At 26.5% G+C, this 19440-nt stretch overlaps 1 protein-coding gene across 1 annotated transcript in view; it reads right to left on the reverse strand.

Moving 5' to 3' along the window:
- LOC129612760 (ankyrin repeat domain-containing protein SOWAHB-like) overlaps window positions 1-19440 on the reverse strand; it is a 67985-nt gene that overhangs the window by 26986 nt on the left and 21559 nt on the right. The window lies entirely within an intron of this gene.

The raw sequence follows: 19440 nt of genomic DNA on the forward strand, positions 1-19440 counted from the left end.
ATTTTCCAAAACATTTCCAAATTTTACTCTTATTTCTTTTTTTTTGTCATTCCACCTACAAATTAAATTTTTCCTTTTAATTCCCAAAGCAAATTATTATCAATTAAATATTACAATATTTTATAAAATAGAAAACATTAATGATTTTGAATTCTGTATTTTTTTTTATATAGAACCTGAAATCACCTGTCGATATATTTTCCCCCTATAAAAACAGACAGAGTTTAAAAGAAAAAAAAACTTCATGTCTTCTTACTAAACGTTTTGAATACAGTCACAAAAAAAGCATATAATTTTCATTCATAATTTCAAAAAGGTAAAAAAAAAACCTACACAATATTGATTTCCACAGATTCAAATGACTTTATTTTTGAATAAATGGCGCGAATAATAATTTTAGAACTTCCCCCCTCCCCCAAACCATTGAATTTCAATCATTAACATTAGCATTTACTTACTATCATTGAATTTCTACAATATTTATTGCAGTCATGGTCTTCATTATAACTTGATTTTAATAACTTTTGTATGTGAATACGAAAAAATTGTGTATATACGTAGCTTTTAATCGTGGGAATATCTAAATTGATAATCTTTACAAAAAAAAAATATTACGTTAAATGAGACTTTTTACAAGTTGAGATCACAGCTGGAATTTTTCTGAAAATTGAAAAAAAATTTCTACTTTTATTTTTTTTTTTATAATTTTCATACACAATTCTTTAAAAATATCAATTGTGTATGAATTTTTTTAGTAAAATTGAACAGGATGCCTAAAATTTGATTAAAATATTCTAATTAAACTCAATAGTCGGGTATGAGAAATCACAGAAAGAAGTATTAATAAAAATTATTTTTGTAGAATAAGAACTAAGATCAAAAACCGCAATGTGAAGCATTTAAATTAGAGAAAAGTTAGAAAACCACTGAAGAGGAAACTGGGAAGGGAACTTGAAGAATTTCCAAATTACAATGTAAATAGTAATAGCCAATAATATCATACCCGTTTTAGCTACCGTTCATTACTACGGGTTTCTATAAATTGTAAATATTAATTCCATGCAACATTACTTTGTCGGAAATAATAAGAGAAATGGTGGTGTAAATGATATTTTTGTGTTTTCTTATGTGAAAATTACCTAACTTTAATTCCAAATTTTAAATATATTCAACTAACTAGCTTCCATGAATTACTGCGATCTTAGATAAAAGAAGGTGGCATTATTTGTTTATTAATTTATTTAAGAATTTTAAAAAACTTCTGGAACATGGTAAGATCTTTCTTTTGATACCATTCATAATTATAAAATTTTTGTTCAAATTTCAGATTTCCGAAAAACTAAAGGATTGGCCCGTGGTTTCGAGTAACCTCCAGATAAATTTTTTTCCAAAATTTACTGAAAATATCAGTTACACAATCTGTATTGTGAATAAAACTGTTTTTTTTTTTTACATATTTTTTTTCTAAATCAAATTTTCGGGACCTAGTACCTTGCAGGACTATAATTTCCAAATATCTTTTGGAGCAAAAATTGTAATTGCCGTCGATACCTTTCCAACAATACCCTTGGCTTACTATTTTAGTATAACAAGGATTTAGGATTCGAAAAAATTTGCTATAACTTTTGAACCAAGAGGTTTTCCACGGAGTGATGTTTTGGGTTGAGTGCTTATTAAGCACTTATTTCACTATTTCCAAGTAATGCCAAATCAAATTTAATTTATCCAATCTGTTTTACCACATTGTAACTAGTAGACGAAATTTAAAGCTAATTTTTCTCTGGAGTAATGCAATCTGTTATTAGTTACTAATTCCTTAGAACTAATTATGTAAATAACGCAGAAGGTGTCGCGATTTTCTACTTGAATTTTGTTTATAAAAATTGCATGTCTCGAAGAATTTTTGAACTAATAATTGTTTACAAATTTTTGTATTGAATGAATAATTAAACATCACCTTGTACATAATTTGATCTTCTTATAAGCTTATAAAATTGTGTAAGTATATTAAATTGAAAATTTGTCAAGATATCCTGTTGAGATAAACTCATTCATAGATTTCTTTTCGATCATCATATATCAATAGCCAATATATGAACCCATACATAATATGTGTATATTTCAATTATACATAAGAATTATAATTTTACTGCGTATGTATTGAATACTTAATATACACATATAATATACAGGTGTATAAGCATATTTAATTTATATTTGTAATTTTTAATTTTCTTGCATTATCATTTTATCACCATACGTACATACATCAAATTATTAGACTTGAATTTTTTTTTTCAAAATTTTCAAAAACAAAACGAAAGTAAGGAAAAAAAAAATAAATTAATAATAACAAATTCTGCCCACAAGTCCATGAATCTATCATCGCCAAAAAAAAAAAAATTATAGTTTACCTCCGCATCTTACCTTCAAATACGTTACGCTAAGGTAAATTTAATATGAATAGCCAAAAAAAAAAAAAAAATTATAAAAATAATTAAAAAATTAAAAAAAAAAAAATTTTTTTTTTTGAACAACTTTTCAAATTTGTTTCTAATTTCACCGACAAGTTAAAGGCGGGAAACATAAAAAAATTATGTTCTTTTTTTTCCCTCTATAGTCAGCAAAAAGAAACAAAATAAACATTTTTGTTTCCTTGACTTTTTCTACAACTAAAAATTAATTTTTCCCTCTACATTTTTTATTCGAATAAGTTTTTTTTTTTGTAAATTTCTTATTTTCTTTCATAAAATTTGAAAAGACTGCAAAATTAGGTCAAAATTAATAATACAGAAGCAAAAGTATGTATGAGATTAAGAAGAAAACAAAAATTATAATTAATAATTTTTAATTAAAAATTAATTTTTTTTTTTTTTTGACTATGAATGTAATTGAGAGTTTTCATTTTAATGGAAGGAGGCGTTTACTTAATTTGCGTTCGAATATTATTCTAATTTTATACTTGTTTTCTGACAATTCAATATTTGGCTCATGCGAGTAATCAAGGATTTTCATTTGAAATTAAAAAAATTTTTTAATTTTAAAAAAAAATATTGAATAAATATTATTGTTTTTGATTTTTTAATAATTATTTTAAAAAATTTTTTAATGACTAGTTGAGGTTAGGTTAGATTGTCGCGGCTTCTCGAAGGGTTGTGGTACCGCCCGATCTCTCCTTTCCCACTCTTCATTCGAATCACTTCAAGCTACTCAAAAACCGGCTCAAATTCTTAACGCTTGCATTCGTATCCGTAGCGCGCCTATGAAAAAGTCAGACAAGAAGAAATCACTGTCTGGAGTTCGCCAGGACACAACTTGCTAAAATCAAAAATTTTAAATCAAGTAAATTATGCTCAGAGTGTAGATTAAATATCTTTTAAAAAAATTTTAATTTTTTATAATAACAATCATAAAGTAATATTTAAAACATAAGATTGTTAGAAAGAGCTCGAACTAATTTTTAATATTTTAAAAAATTAATTTAATTATTAAATTTCAAAAAAATTGAGTTAATTGTGAAAATTAGTGAAATTTCGAGTTGTTATAATTCGGCGGATCAATCAGACGAATTTAGAAAAGCAATAGATTTTAGTTAAAAACGAAAAATTTGAATAACTAGCGCATATATAATTTTTAATTATAGGAATCGTACTAAACGATCACATATTATACGTGTGCTTCTATTCTGTGCACATACTCCACTTAAAAAAGGGATTAAAATAAAATATTATAAAAATAGATTAACTCAACCTATATTTATAAATTTATAGAGAAAGATGAAAAAATTGCCCTTTATATTTTGAGCACTTTTTGACTCCAACCTGAATATAAAGTATATGTTATAGATCCCATGCCTCTATATATAGAAATATCTTTATTCATATGTTTTGTAAATGATTTTTAATATACATCAATAATTAAAAATTTGAAGTTTATGAAATTTTCATGAAAGAGGAGTGAATAAAATGAAACATTATATACCCCCATATATGTGTACATACATATATACATACGAGTATATATGTACATAAAATCATTATTAAATTTCTTTGTTATTAAAGAAAACAAAAAAAACAAAAAATGCTTTCAATTTGATTGTTTATTAAAAACTTATCCTTTTATCCTTTTAATTTTTGAAAATTTCTTTACTTTTCTAAAAACAAAACTATTTTATGAATAGTTTTATGAGTTTTTCATCCGTTAAACGCACTTGTAATACCGTTCCAAAAGGATAATTCTTTTTTGTGGTTTCCTTTTTTTTTATACTTAAATTTTCATTTAAGTTTTTAAATGATTGTGTCGCATTTTAAATATTGTCCATTCCAATGACAACACAATACTTTCATATATAGCCTTAGTATGTTTATATAACAGACATGTGTGTGTATGTATAAATTTTATAATGACAAAACTTAGATTATAGAGGAATAGAAAAAGAAACGATAACATTCTTTGAATTTTCATTTTATGATTTTATAAATTATGTATGTCCTTTTTGCTTTTGCTTTGTACTTTTCTGTTTTTAATTGTTTATTTTTTCCAAATTCTACTTAAGGTTTAGAGAAAATATGGAAATTTTTAAAAATTTCTCTTATATGTATGTATGTAGGTATATGTACTTCTGAATGCCTAACATATTGGTATAATGTTTGTGTTCTTTTAATTAATTGAAAAATTTTACGTTATTGGTTTTTTTGCTTAATATGGCGCTGTTATATGGAAATATTTGTGTGTATAGGCAATTTTTAAGGATTTTTCACAAAATCAGTTTAATGAAAATTGCCTATTTTTAAGGTATATTGTTAAATATATATCTTAATTGTGTATGTTGTATTATAAATCTTGTATTGATTATTAAGTTTTAGTTATGTTGAATGAAAAATTCAATTTTACTCATTCATTTTCTATACATATATACCTATATTCCTTTTGATCCTTTAAAACGGGAATATTAAAACAAACATTTTTCGTTATATTGAAGATTTTTCAAAAATAAAGCTGATTGTTTGCTTATATTATAAACTTATTAGGTTGAGTAAAACTATGAATACGCTGTGAATTATATAATATCCTACTTAGGACTACGCCTGTTAGGACTATGAGAGGGAATGATTGTATAATTGTTTAACATAAGTAAGAACTATATACACAAAAATTGCGTTGGGTTAAAAATGTTCAAATTGCTGAATTAGAATAACAGCTTCTTTATGCACACATAATAAAGGTTTAGAGTTGGTGGCATGAAAATATACTATTGGATTGTAGGATATGAAAGTTTGAGTTTGAGCAATATATATAAGCAGTATAGGTTTACGTTGATAATACAAAATTTCATTGTTAATTGAATTGGTCTGTTTGTTTGTAACGTTAAGAAATAGATGTCTGGAATATAGATAGAAGTATATGATTTTGATCTGGATTGAACTTTTGATCTGGACTCTCTGGAGTCGATTTAGCTTTATCTTTCAGTTCGTCACAGCGATAATTTAAAAACACGTCATAGAAGCCAAACTCAATTTCCAAAAATTGAGTGGATTAAAGGGCTTGATTAAAGGTATTGGTTCGAGTAGTAGCGACAATAATTCGACAAAGTTTTGTTGTAGCTGTATATGAGGTCTTACAATGATTGCCTTGCAACCACTAAAATAATTTGATAATAGTCTTATATACTTTGTTAACGCATATAATGGAGCAACACAATTCATATTTGTTTATTAAGACTGCAAAAGAACTGCCATACCCAAAAATTCAAAAACAGATTTTGAAAATGAGTGGTTCTATGCTCATATGAATCAGATGATTTTGGAAAGATCCAAAAAAACGTAATAGGTTTTTTATAAATAATTCTATTATTAATGGCAACACTTTACAAGGCAGACGTATTCGACAGCATTTTTACTTCAAAATAATCTAGAATAATTATACAAATTTTGTTCGGAGACTTTCTTGGTAATTAGTGGTCTATGATCATACGAGTTTGATGTAATAATAATATCATTTATGGTAGTATAACGTAGCGCAACTACAGCAATTTAAAAAACGACACTCCTCTGAAAAAAATATTGGACACACATCTAAAAAAATCGTCGTTAGTAGGTAGTGATAGTTGAATAAGAAAAAATTATTTAATTTTTTGATGTATACTTTTCGAAACGTGACAACTTTCAATATATTTAAGAGTTAAATCTTCTCGAAATACCTTAAAATAATTATAGTTAAAGACTAGAATCTAGAACGGATTAAGTGTAAAAGCATTAAAAAACTAAAAATAACAAATGTAAATCCTTTTCTGGTTGTAAATAACAACGGTTTTCTCTTTAACAAAACACCATTTTAAATTGTTTCACATGGTTAATGGTTATTGTCACATGCTAGATGGTTATTATAGTCCTGCCATTTGCAAAATGTTACAATATAAAATAAGTATTTGTTAAATATTCAATCATTTTACCACAATTAATGCAATTTTATGTATTTTTAGGTGCATTACTTAAAATTTCGCATATTATTAAGAAAATTGATTAATATTTTAAAAACCTTTTTTGCTTTTAATTTGTAAAATTTTTCAAATTTTGATGTTAAAGCCTCAAACCAATTTATTTTCCCTAAGGATGTATCAACAATTTACAATATATACAGTTATATATACCTAAGGTATGAAACGTTTAACTTAAAAATTTTTAATCTTCTTTCTAATATTACAACATCATAATAATATTCAACTATACACCATTATAATAGTGTATTCAGAAATTGCGCAAAAACAATACTATAAAAATGGATTTATTTCTAATGTAATAAACCCATAAGATACCAATCATATATCGTGAATCTATATACAATATTATATTAGAAAAGATACAGGTGTGTATATTATTATATTATACATATATATATACATAGATACAAAGAGATGGAGATGATAACCTTAAGAGAATTAATGAAAGAGTAAATGAATATTCCATATAACGCAGTCAACAATCAGCAAAAAAAAAACATTAGAAATCTACATGTTTTAAGTTATGTAGAGACAATAAAAAAGACAAAGCCATAAAAAACAAAACCATATTATTATATTGGTACATTTGAGAGTTAAATAGAGAGTATATAGGAAGGATGCAAGAGAGGGTGGGGAGAAATTTAAAATTTCTTTTGCTATTATTCTTGTTGTTTCAATTTGCCCAAAAAGTATAATGTATATAGGGAGAAAATAAATTTCCTTTTTAGCACTTTTCCAAAAATTTTTTGAAAAAAGTGCTTATTAGTTTCACTCTGTCCGTCCGTCCGTCCGTCCGTCCGTCCGTCCGTCCGTCCGTCCGTCCGTCCGTCAGTCCGTCCGTCCGTCCGTCCGTCCGTCCGTGGACACTTTTTTTGTTTACAAAACTTTTACACCCTTGAAGATAGAAAGCTGAAATTTTGTATGTGCATAGATCTTTACTAGAAACTTATTTTCGTAGAACAAAATTTTTACCTATCTCCCCCCCTCTAGAAGCTATACCCCCCCAAAACCCTAAAAATGACTTTTTTTAACTATTTGCTGCAAAGAAACCATAAGCATTTTTGAAATTCTGCAAACGCAGAAAGGCAGCGGCTTACTTCCCCTAGCGCAGTATACTATAGTTAAACTTTAGAAAAACAAAATGGCCGTTCAAATTTACCGTTATCTAAAGTCCTTTTTTTCCAAAAGTTTTTATGTCGTTTTTCTTCTAGACCCCAGCCTGTAAGAGCCTGAAATTTTAGGAGCTTTTAGACATTAACAAATAGTTTATTTCGTTAGAAGAAAATTTTTTCCCATCTCCACCCCCTCTCAAGTTATCGCCTCTTGAATTTTGTAAAATTTGAATTTTTGACACCTTATATTTCCGAAACCGCAAGCTTTTTCAAATTTCTATAAACGCAAAAAGCAAACGGTAAATTCCATGACATTAAAAAATATAATCATTTTTCTTAACTCACACAATTAACCCTTAAAATCGAGCATTATATTAACCCCACTTTATATTAATTTTTGCTTTATTTCAAAGACTGCATAAATTGTTCATCCTAAATATATGCAACCCTAGAAATAGTTTTGTATATGAATGAAAATAATTTTAATAGTGTGATAGCTATACATAGACTGTATTTAAAAGCAGAATTTTCACTTGTTGAAGGGAAAAGTGCTACAATACAAACCATTGGTTTGACCCAACTTTATTTCGACTCTAATGAATTCTATTGTATAAGATTTAAAATTACATATGTAAGTGTATGTATAATATCTATATGTATATAGAGGCAGTCGGTATAGTTACAAGAATAATGGTAATTTGTAAAGATTTTATATTGTTTTTTTTTTTTAATACTTTTGCAAAATGAAACCAAAAAAAATATTGGTATAGTATAGGAGAATGAGACAAATGTTCAAATTGAAGTTAGTTTGTAGAGTGTATCCTGTGTTTGGGTTTATATAAAACCTGAAATATGCCGACATTAAATATAAAAATTAATAAAAATTACTTGGTTGAACAAATCAATTATTTGTTAATGAACTAATAAATTTTATCGGTCCAAATTCGACAATTTGAAAATTTTATAAATACGCCCAATATAAAAAATATTGGGAGTAAAGACTATTATTCTTCGATTTATCACTGAATATCTATATTTGATCAACTCATTCGAGATCTATTTTATCGACAAATTCGAGTATCTTATGAGCTTACAATGCAAGCAATTATTCAGTTGCCAGGACGTAGAGTAACAAAAGGAACAATTTCTCATTCAAATTGAAATGAGAAAATTTTTATTGCATTATTCGTCGGCGCTCTCAGCAAACACTCATGCAATCTAGACATAATTTATTTATATGAATATAGAATCGGCAATGTGATTTTAGGAAACCAAAGAAATGTTGCATTTTTCAGTTGTTGTTACTATTTTTAATGACCTTTTTTTTTTTATAACGCTTCTAGTCACAATCACGAAGAAGCCACCGCCTCAAGAAATACAATTTCATTTTTTGCAGTTTTCCCTGAGTTTTTTTTTTTCAGATTTCTTGGAACCCAACCATCCAACTACAAAAGAATTAGCTGCCCTATCCGAATTAAGCTGCCCTTGAAGTATGATATACGTAGAAGCCATATAGAATAACTAAGAAAATTAAAGGAACGGTTTTAATTAATATAAAAATAGTATGGTTCGAAGTCAAAATCCCTAGTTTTTCTATATCTGTTGGCAAAAAATTAAATAAAGATTTAATTAAAAATTCTACCGAATTTCTTTATTATTTTAAGAAATAAGCGAATTCTTTTAATAGAAATTCGCTTCAAATAATTGAAATTGTTATCATTGAAATTTAAGTGCCCCTCTTTTAATTCAAAAATTTCCAAACTTCAATTTTAAAATTATTTCAAATTTGAAAGTATTCGGTAATAAATTGGGTACGCTGTATTTGAGATTCGTTCATTAATTTAAAAGCTACTGTAACATCACTAAATGTATATATACAAAAATTTACAACAATAACTTAATGAAATCTAACGGTATAAAATTCAAGTCATATCAGATATATGTACATATATGTTACATATATATGCATTGGATATATGAGTAGTTTGCTAGTATAATAACATTAGATTATGATGGTAACCTTACAGATTTCAGGTTTTTATTAGAAAGATGAATGTTTGTAAAACAATATTTATGAACAGTGTAGCATATGAAGAGCGTATAACTTATGCATAAGGTAGACGTACATGATATACGTATATATCTCGTATAAGTATATGAAAGAGTTTTCAACAAAAAAATTTTTTTTCTATTGGATTCTATACTATTTTTTTTGTTTTTTCTATATATTGCTGTTTCCATAAATTGATAATAGGTGGGTACTTTTTAGGTACATATTTTTCATTAGTCCCTGCGGTGTTGTTTAAAATTTATGTTTTAGGTTTCATTTTTGTTTTTTTTTTTTCATTTTGAATTCATCAACTCATCTCATCACATACATGTATAGAGATCACATATACTCACAAAAACAGAGAATAGAAAAATAAAAATTAAAATCCAACTTTGAAATTCAATTTTTTTTTAAATTAAAAGTTATGGGGTAGAGGAAAATTTGCTATTTTTTGTTTTATAGGGAAAAAGAAAAAAAAAAATTGGAACTGAAACTTTTATGAATTTATGTAAAAAAAAAATTTAAATAAAATTATTTTTAATAAAAATAAAAATAGTTATGTAAGTAAATAATTTTTATATGTATTTTAAATAAAATATAAAAATTTAAATGTTGCCCCAATTGTAAATCATACGATAACGGAAACTAAAATATTTTCAAATTAATAAAAAATTTAAAATTTGCGACTTCTACATTGTATCCTGCGAAGTTTTTAAATACTTTTACGGAACAAGTATAATGTAATCTATTTTGCTTTGTTATTTGATCATTAGACTTATTCAGCAATTAAAATATCATCTAACTGCACTGCTGAACTAAATCATTTTTCTCTGAGTTAACTTAAAAAATTATAAATTGACTTGAACGTAATTTGAAGGTTTATAATATACCTCAAAGTGAAATTGAAACAATAACGCATTATTAAAACAATTCAGCTTATAATATATGGATCGCTGAATTGCACTGTTAAGTATATTGTATTATTCTAATTTTCGTGTTATAGTATTCACTAATATACTTGAAATGTAAAGCTTACAATTGATAACACGAAATTGCAATAATATTGCATAATTACATAATTCAGCTTATAAGTAATAATTGCTGAATTGTATAGGGGTACATTATTACTCCAATTCCAATGTCAGCGGATTCATTAATATGTTCCAAACGTAAAATTTATACAATCGTATAAAATGAGAATGAATCAAAAAAAAATTGAGAATTACTTTGGAATATTTTAATATAGTGGGATACTTAACTGTTTCATGTAGTTAATGTGATTGGTTTTGGTAATATTGGATTTTGTGTGTTATTGTGAGAATGCTTATTACATCTCATCTGGTTAAAATAGAAATTGTGATCAGTAGAGAAGCTGTTTATTTGGTACATACCAAATATAATTTAGTTTTCTAGCTGGACAACATTAACTTTCGTTTATAGGATATTTTTTAAAATTATTATATAAAATATTTTTGTAATGCACTTTTCATATTATTTTGCGTTATTTTTTTTTTTTAAAGTAATTCTTTTTTCTATTAATTTACAAAAAGAAAAATGCTATTTTGATTACAAGATTTTTTTATCAAATTTTTATTATCAAATTGAATTTGTTTTTTCTATAATTAAAATTACAATGTGACATTGTTGATTTGTAATATAAAAAGTCTAGACTGATTCATTGATTTTTCTTTTTTTTAAAATAAAATATTATGTACTGAAATAAATATTAAATTCTGAGTATATAATGAATTTTCTAATATTTTAATTTTTACTTAAATGAGCTAAATGAAATTCTTCAAAAGTTTATTCAATTTAGATAAAAGTGGTTATTTTATAGATCAAGAATTGTTAGTAAATTCTCTCAACGGCTTTGCACAAAAAGGAGAGCCGAAAACGATAAACTACCTAATTTAAAAAGAAAAAATTAGCTGTGAGAGACTCTAGGTTAGTCAATGTCAAAGAAAATGTTCAATATAGTTAGTGACTTTAAAAATGTAGTACTTTATTGCTGTACAATTCAGCAATTATAATTCAATTGTTGATTCAATACAATACAATTCAGCAATTGAATTGTAATTGCTGAATTGTGTATTAATACCGTATAACTGCGAAAGAATGTAATGATTGTCAATATTAAGCATACTAGACATTATGTGACGAAATCTTTAATTTGCTTAAAACTTCTATCTCTTACAGTTTGGCCCGAGAACCCGAATTTTTGAAGACTTTCAAAAATTTTCATATAATACCAATGCTTTTTCGTATTAAGAATACTAGATTATAATAATTGAAATTTAAAAAAACTGCTTCAAAAACCCTGTATTTCTTCAATAATTCTTTAAGGGTCGATTTTCCATCTGACCTTTGACATATTGAATCTTTTAACAATAACATATAGTATAATTATCAGAACCGCTAATTAATATTTAAAAAAAATATATTTTTCTACAAATTTTGAAAATTTTTTTAATATTTATCATATGAATATTAATTAGCATTTTCTTTAGATGAACCTTCAAGATTTTATACAGCAATTTTATCTTATAATAAAGACAATTTTGCCAAAATATGCATAAAATTCGCAATATACACACATTTACATTATTACTTTAATAATAAAGATTTCAAGAATATAAAAAATTGATAATTTTCAACTGATAACAATTCCCATAAAAAATATCTTCTAAATTCTAAAAATTTTTTAGAAATTAAAAGAACTCAAAGAAGAATTCAACCTTTCACACAGCCAAAAGGGAAATTATTTAATTATTTCAAGAGAACCACTACAAAAATTTTGGTAATATTTTTGGTTATTCTTTTAATAAAATAAAATAATGAGCGAAAAAAGGTCAAATATTTACTGTTTTTAAAAAAAAAAATAAGAGCAGGAAAAAAAAACCTCTTCAAGCATCATTAACTGAATTATTAAGGATATTATTTTTGTGGCCTTTAATAATCAAAAGTATTATTTCATCAGTTCATCAAATGAGAAAAAATTTCCGAAAAATTCATAATTTTAACTAACCAAATCTAATTATGCCCTTAAGTTATGACTGGAACATCCCTATTTATTCAACTTTCATATAAGTATTATTCTTTTATATCCTAATTATTATGTTTTTATTTTTATAAAATGTATGTATGTATTATGAAAAATTCAAGACCTCAAATCATATATAAAATTATATTATTGTAGTAGACTAGTAGAATAATTCATAAGGTACAATGTGGTATATTTTTGTCGTTTTGATATTAGTGGCTGGCTGATGTTGTATAGATTAGAGTTGCAACCAGTACAATCGAATTATAAATTGAAAAACTTACAATCGAAAAAATTTTTGCCAGCTCATAACTGAGAGCGCATTGCATAGTTTTGGGATAAAATTTTCAAGTATCAATTAATTTATTGTAATAAGTTCAGTGAAAGAGTTTTACATAATTTTAAATACCAAAAATTTAGTAAGCTTTTACTTAGTGTGCCTTTGAAAATATAAATTTGGTGATAAGTAAAGACACACTTTTTCAAAAATCAATGTAGAATTTGTGAAAAAAAAGTCGTCCGTTAAATCCGAATTGCGCTCCGATCCGATAAAACTGACAGACCTTCAGACACTTTGCTAAAAGTACTTTACGTTACACTACTTCAACCTTTGTATATGCACTACGGGAGATAAACAAATGAATTGTGGAATTCAAGAACATTTTCGGATTTTCTTTAAAGAAATTTCGAAATTAATGCGTAAGCTACTTAGATAAGAGAAATTAAATTTTTTGTAACTGCCTGAACACTGCACATCAAGTTTAATACATTGAACATTTTTTTAGTAAACTCATATGTAAATTTTAAATCAAAATCAAGATTCAGTCGAAATTGAGATATATGTGCGTGCATTAACTGGATCAATGTCTTTTTAAAATATATTTTTTTTACTCTTCCCTGCCATGGGCAAGTGATTTGCTAGTGAAAATTCTACATGTTCGTCATGTAGTCGGAACCAGGTGAACCATATGAACCTTTAGCCAGGTAATGAATTAAACTACTACACTGTTTATATGTTTTACTACGATAATACAGTAATTATATTGGCATTTTCGATAGACTTTCATTTTTCTGTCCAAAAGTTCGAATTATTTAAGTTTTATTGTGTATTATAAGAGTATACCCAACAAAGTATTTCAAATCACTGCTTAGCAAACTGCTACAAAAAAAAATATGTATGAAAACTGAAAACATTTACCGTTTATTACGCGTATTTAATTGCCATACATACATATTATAACATAATGACCGCAACCTTTTTTAATATCGTAAATGTTAAGAGTTATAATAATTATATGAACACAAAATGATAAGCTTTCATACCTACATAATATTAAAATTATAATAATTAAGAGAAAATACCACAAATTTTATTTAGAAGACTCTTTTGATTATACCAGTATTACAATAGGATTACAATATATATTTAGATAATATTGTGGAATAAAAGTTAAATTTAGAAATTTTTTAGCATAAACACACGTTCATTTCATAAATGATAGTATGAGGGCAATATTTGTATTTTATAAAAACATTTTATGCAGGGAAATATCATTAAATTAAGGTTTTAGATAATCGGATGGGACATCTTTTATTATTATTCTCTTAACACATTTAATTCGTAATAGTATTCTAAATTTACGATAATGTAAGTATTAAAGAGTTCGAACAGTAATTATCTGACAACCAAAATTGCAAGGAAAGACCTATGCCATTAATTATACAGAAAATTTTGTGTAGAGAAATGCATTACAGCGGTAAAACAATCTGCTTCTCCGTTCGTCCTAACGATAGCTTAAAAGTTTAGTCAGCAGGGATGTTTACTTTCACAAATGGTATGTAATATTAACTTTGAGAACAAAGACTTTTACTCTGAGGAAGCAGTAATATAAACAAAAGAGATGAGTGGCCTACTTGAATTTATATATAGCAATAAATTAATGGTTAATAATAGCAAATAATTAATGGGCAATAGGCCGACACTCATAAATGCAATTAGGGAAGAGGTCCTTGACATCACCCTTTGCACTGAGTTTATCGGCAGTAGGGTTAGTGGATCGCATGTCTCAAATGAGACATCCATGTCCGATCATAGGCAGATTAAGTTTGATATCATGGTTTCCGGTGGCCTGGCAGAAGAAATGTATCGGGTACCCCAATCCACAAATTGGAGTCAATTCGAAACACTCCTCATGGATGGGATTGGATCCATTTCTGCTTCTGTCACAACGGTGGTGAATATCAAGCTGGCCAGCGAGGCTCTGACGGCGGCTATTACTAGTGCCTACCATGGGAGCTGCCGTGCTAAGCCGAGGCAGAGTAATAGGAAGTGCCCGTGGTGAATGAAGAGCTTTCAAGGCTTAAACTAAAGACCAGAAAGCTATTCAATAAGGCCAAGGCGTCGGGTTTGTGGGAAGAGTATAAAAACTCACCCACGAAATACAATAAAGAAATTAGGAAAGCGAAGAGAATTTCGTGGAGGGCTTTCTGCAAGGGCATTGATGAACTCTCCAGCTGTGCGCGTCTTCATAAGGTGCTTTCCAAAAAGTATGCTAGCGGGTTGGGCCTAACAGAACGACCTGATATCGGGTTAGTGGGAAGAGTATAAAAACTCACTCACGAAATACAATAAAGAAATTAGGAAAGCGAAGAGAATTTCGTGGAGGGCGTTCTGCAAGGGCATTGATGAACTCTCCAGCAGTGCGCGTCTTCATAAGGTGCTTTCCACAAAGTATGCTAGCGGATTGGGCCTAATAGAACGGCCTGATGGCTCCATGATTGAGAACGGAAAGCAGACGTTTGAGCTTATTGCGTTAACGCACTTTCCTGTCCCACTCGGTTCCCTTAAAATCTACAATCTACAATATATAATCGAAAATTTTAGTCCAAATGGCATGATCACGAGTATTTCTTGAATCGCATATAAGAATATGCCAGTTACAATGAATATCTTTAACTATAGAATTGTGTATATTGGTAGGCAACTATTTAAATTTTAAAAATCAAAAGTTTGACTTTATAAAATTAAAAAATGTAATGAAAAATTGCAATGTTGGTTTCAGGAATTTTAAATCTCAAACTCCTGAATTTAAGCAAATCTTTTTTCTCATATGAATTTCCCATATAAAATCGAACAAAAAATAAAATTAATTTCGTTTTAAATTCACCGCTATGCTCTAGTTTTTCTCACTTTTTAACAAAAAACTTACAAATTTCTTTTTATACTCTTTTAAAGAAGATTTTAAGAGACCGCCATATGAAATATTAGATTTTGAATTAAATTCAAAAAAATAACCAATTAATTGGATTTCATCCCTTTTATTATTTTTGGTTTGATTACAAATATCAGTTTCGGTTAATTAAATTTTCTATAATAATCACCATGATTTTACAAAAAAATTTTCAATGTTTCAAAAAAAAAAAAATATAGAGAAAGGAAACCCTTTTTTCTTCCTTTCATTTTGGTATACAAATAAGTGTACCCGCTATGCCAAACAATTGATGTCCATATTAAATATTGAGTGGCGTTTAATTGGTTTATTTTAAATACAAAAAAAAAAATAAAAATGCATTATCATTGTAAACTGTGGCCGTCATCGTCGCCGTAAATCGTCATAATACTTGTATATTGTTACCATAATATTTAAAGGATCAACAGGTAATTTTGAAATTGAAAATACAAAAAAAATATAAATTAATCATTATTTGTATTTTTTCATATAATGCAACACCTCTATTTTTATTGTTATAGAAGAATATACGCGCATATAAGAAAGGTGTGCGCCTTAATAACATTGACCTGTATATAGAGAATTTTTTAATGATATAAAAAAATCAATTTTTTTGAATAAAATAAAAATGATTTTGAACATTTTTATTGGCTTATTATAGAAATTTATAAATATTTTTTCCAAATTAAAATATTGAATATAAAAAATTGAAAAAAAAAAAATATTGGTGGGAAATTAAGATTTTATTAACAAAAGATGATTTCGAAGAGTTCTTATAGAGAGATTAAGATTAGGTTGTTATCAAAAATATTCACATATTAATGGAATTGCTCTACGTACATCTGTCAATGTATATCGCAAGAAATGAGTTCAAAAATATTCACAAATTAATGGCTCTACGTACGTCGGTCAATGCACACAGAAAGAAGTGAGTTAAAAATTTTCTAGAATAAAACTAAGTAATTCCCACTAAATGTATATTGTAGACTTTTGGTTGTATTAATAGTGGAGAGTAAATTTTACCCGATTTATAGCTGAAATTTCGCAAATCTCTCGGTTAGAAAATTAATTTACCGTCGAATTGAAGAAAATTTGTTGAAACTATAATATTAAAATTTTAATAGAAAAACAAGAATAATAATTTTAATAAGCGAAATAGTGCAATATTATTCGATATGAGTGTAAAATTAATCCAAAATGTATAGTAATTTTACTCGTCTAAAGAGCAATAATTACTCCTTTTATTATATTATTTGCTTTTTTAACCCCTAAAAGAATAATTTTACGTAAAGAAATTATGGATAATTTAGGTAAAAAATATTAATTGTCTTAGAATTTAATTAGAAATTCAGAGATGTCGCTAGATTAATTGTATAATAGATCCTCAGCACTAATTACAAGTCTATGTATTTTAAACAATTGAATTGCGGGATTAGTTTACGCAGGACAATCCCAGAAAATTAATATATACGACCGTACAATGAACATACGAGTATAAAAGAATAGAAATTGTTACAAATGAAAAACTCTTCAAAAGAGACTCAGCATTCAAATAAAAGCAGAAACATTCAGCCTACTCGTAGAATCCTGCGAATTACGAACTAAGATACAATTTAGATTTTTAAATGATCAAAAATTCCTTTCGTAGAGATTATAGATCAGCAATGACAGTACCATTTTTCGAGCTGTCAGTATTAGTACTTTATTATAATTGTTAAATGTTAAGGGCTATTTTTACTCCGAAAACGAGCGTATTTTATTGCTACTCTATTACAAATATTCGGAACAGAATTTTAGTAATTCGTAATTGACAATAAAAAATTCGTAATTTTCAGAATTTCAGAGCTATGAACGTAATCCATATGTTAGGGATTACGTTCATAGCTGATTGTAACTTCATTTAACTTGAATGAAACGTAATTTAAATTCTACTCTTTGGATTTTAAATGAATAGATTTTCAATCGGGTTTTAAATGAATATTTTCTATTGGTATAAGGGTTTATTTAAATGAATACTTATACCAATGGAGAACATAAAGAACTTTATTTTAAACAATATTTTTTAAATCAAAGTATTTTGTACAAATTTTTACCCAAAAATTTCCGCTTTAAATTATACTTGTAATAAATGAATTAACAATATCCTTTATAATATTCTTTATACAATTTCCTACTCCCATTTATACTTTAATTAGCGTATATTTTTTTTGAAATTTAAAATATTTTTTTCCCACTTATATTCATTCGCGTACGTATGCCAAATATTATATTTTTTCACCTGAATTATTTTTTTTAAAAAAAAAAAGCAAATAATTTAATATAATAAAGATATTTTTGAGAATAGCTGCTACACACATTAACAAATTTCTACATATTTATATTATTCTATGTTAAGTAAAAAAGTGTGCTTAAGTACTTACACGTTCTCTAATATTTTGTATAATGATTTAGAAAAAAAAATATGGAAATTTGGTGTTCCTCTTTAGCATATACACATATTTTATTTATTTATATTGTTTAGCCTTTCTTTTATTAAAGTACTCGTACATCTACACACAATAATGCAAATGATACTTAAAACAGAAAGCAACATATTTACCCTTAAATGATAGAAAGAAAAAAACAAAAACTCTTAAAAAAAAGTATCTTAAATAATTCGCCATTCTGTTCTGAAATTTTACATAAAATTTTAAAAATAAAATAAAAAAAAAAATTATTTAAATTATTTTTTGTTTTTCATTTTTCAACCGTTAATATTTTTTTACCACCATTTATCGTTGTATTTTGCGTTAGAGAATTTAAAACAAAAAAGGAGTTAAAGGAGTACCTACTTTTTAATATAAAAACAAAAAATAATAAGTAAATTTCTGTGTGAATTAAAATTATCCAAGGTGAAAGAAAAAATATACGTAAGTAGTAGGAAATTTGATTTTTTTTTTTTAATTTGTAATACAGTGAAGTTCGAGTATTTTGCACACCGACAAGAATTGGGATTCTTTGGTTCTTCTTCCACTTCGTCTCATAAAATATTTTGTGATTCTCAATTTAATCAGCACAAGATTCATACCTAAGTAAATTGGAGTATGTTCGAGTCCATACATAGTTCCGAATCCGAATTTGAATATTCGAACATACTCGAATTAATAGGTTTGAGTCCTGGCTTTGATATATTCCATTCGACGACGTTAATTTTTTTCATCAAAAGCAAAAGAAAATAAAAAAAATATCTTTTAGACATTAAATTACAATCAAATCAAACAAAATCAAACATAAAAAATGTTCAAATCCAAATTGAATAAGTAAAATTCAATGATTCTATTAAATTTTTTATTATAACTTTTAAATTTTTGTATGATACGAAAATATGAGGTTAAAAATAATGTTAGTGTAAAACATATTGAAATTACAAATTTTTATACAACAAATAAATATCATATAAATATAATCACACAAATATAATGTCCGTTTGACTATCACACTTGCAAAAAACCATTATTGTTTTATATAAT

This window comes from Condylostylus longicornis, unplaced genomic scaffold (genome assembly GCF_029603195.1).
Source record: "Condylostylus longicornis isolate FDR11 unplaced genomic scaffold, ASM2960319v2 ptg000077l, whole genome shotgun sequence".
In the NCBI taxonomy this organism is placed as follows: domain Eukaryota; kingdom Metazoa; phylum Arthropoda; class Insecta; order Diptera; family Dolichopodidae; genus Condylostylus; species Condylostylus longicornis.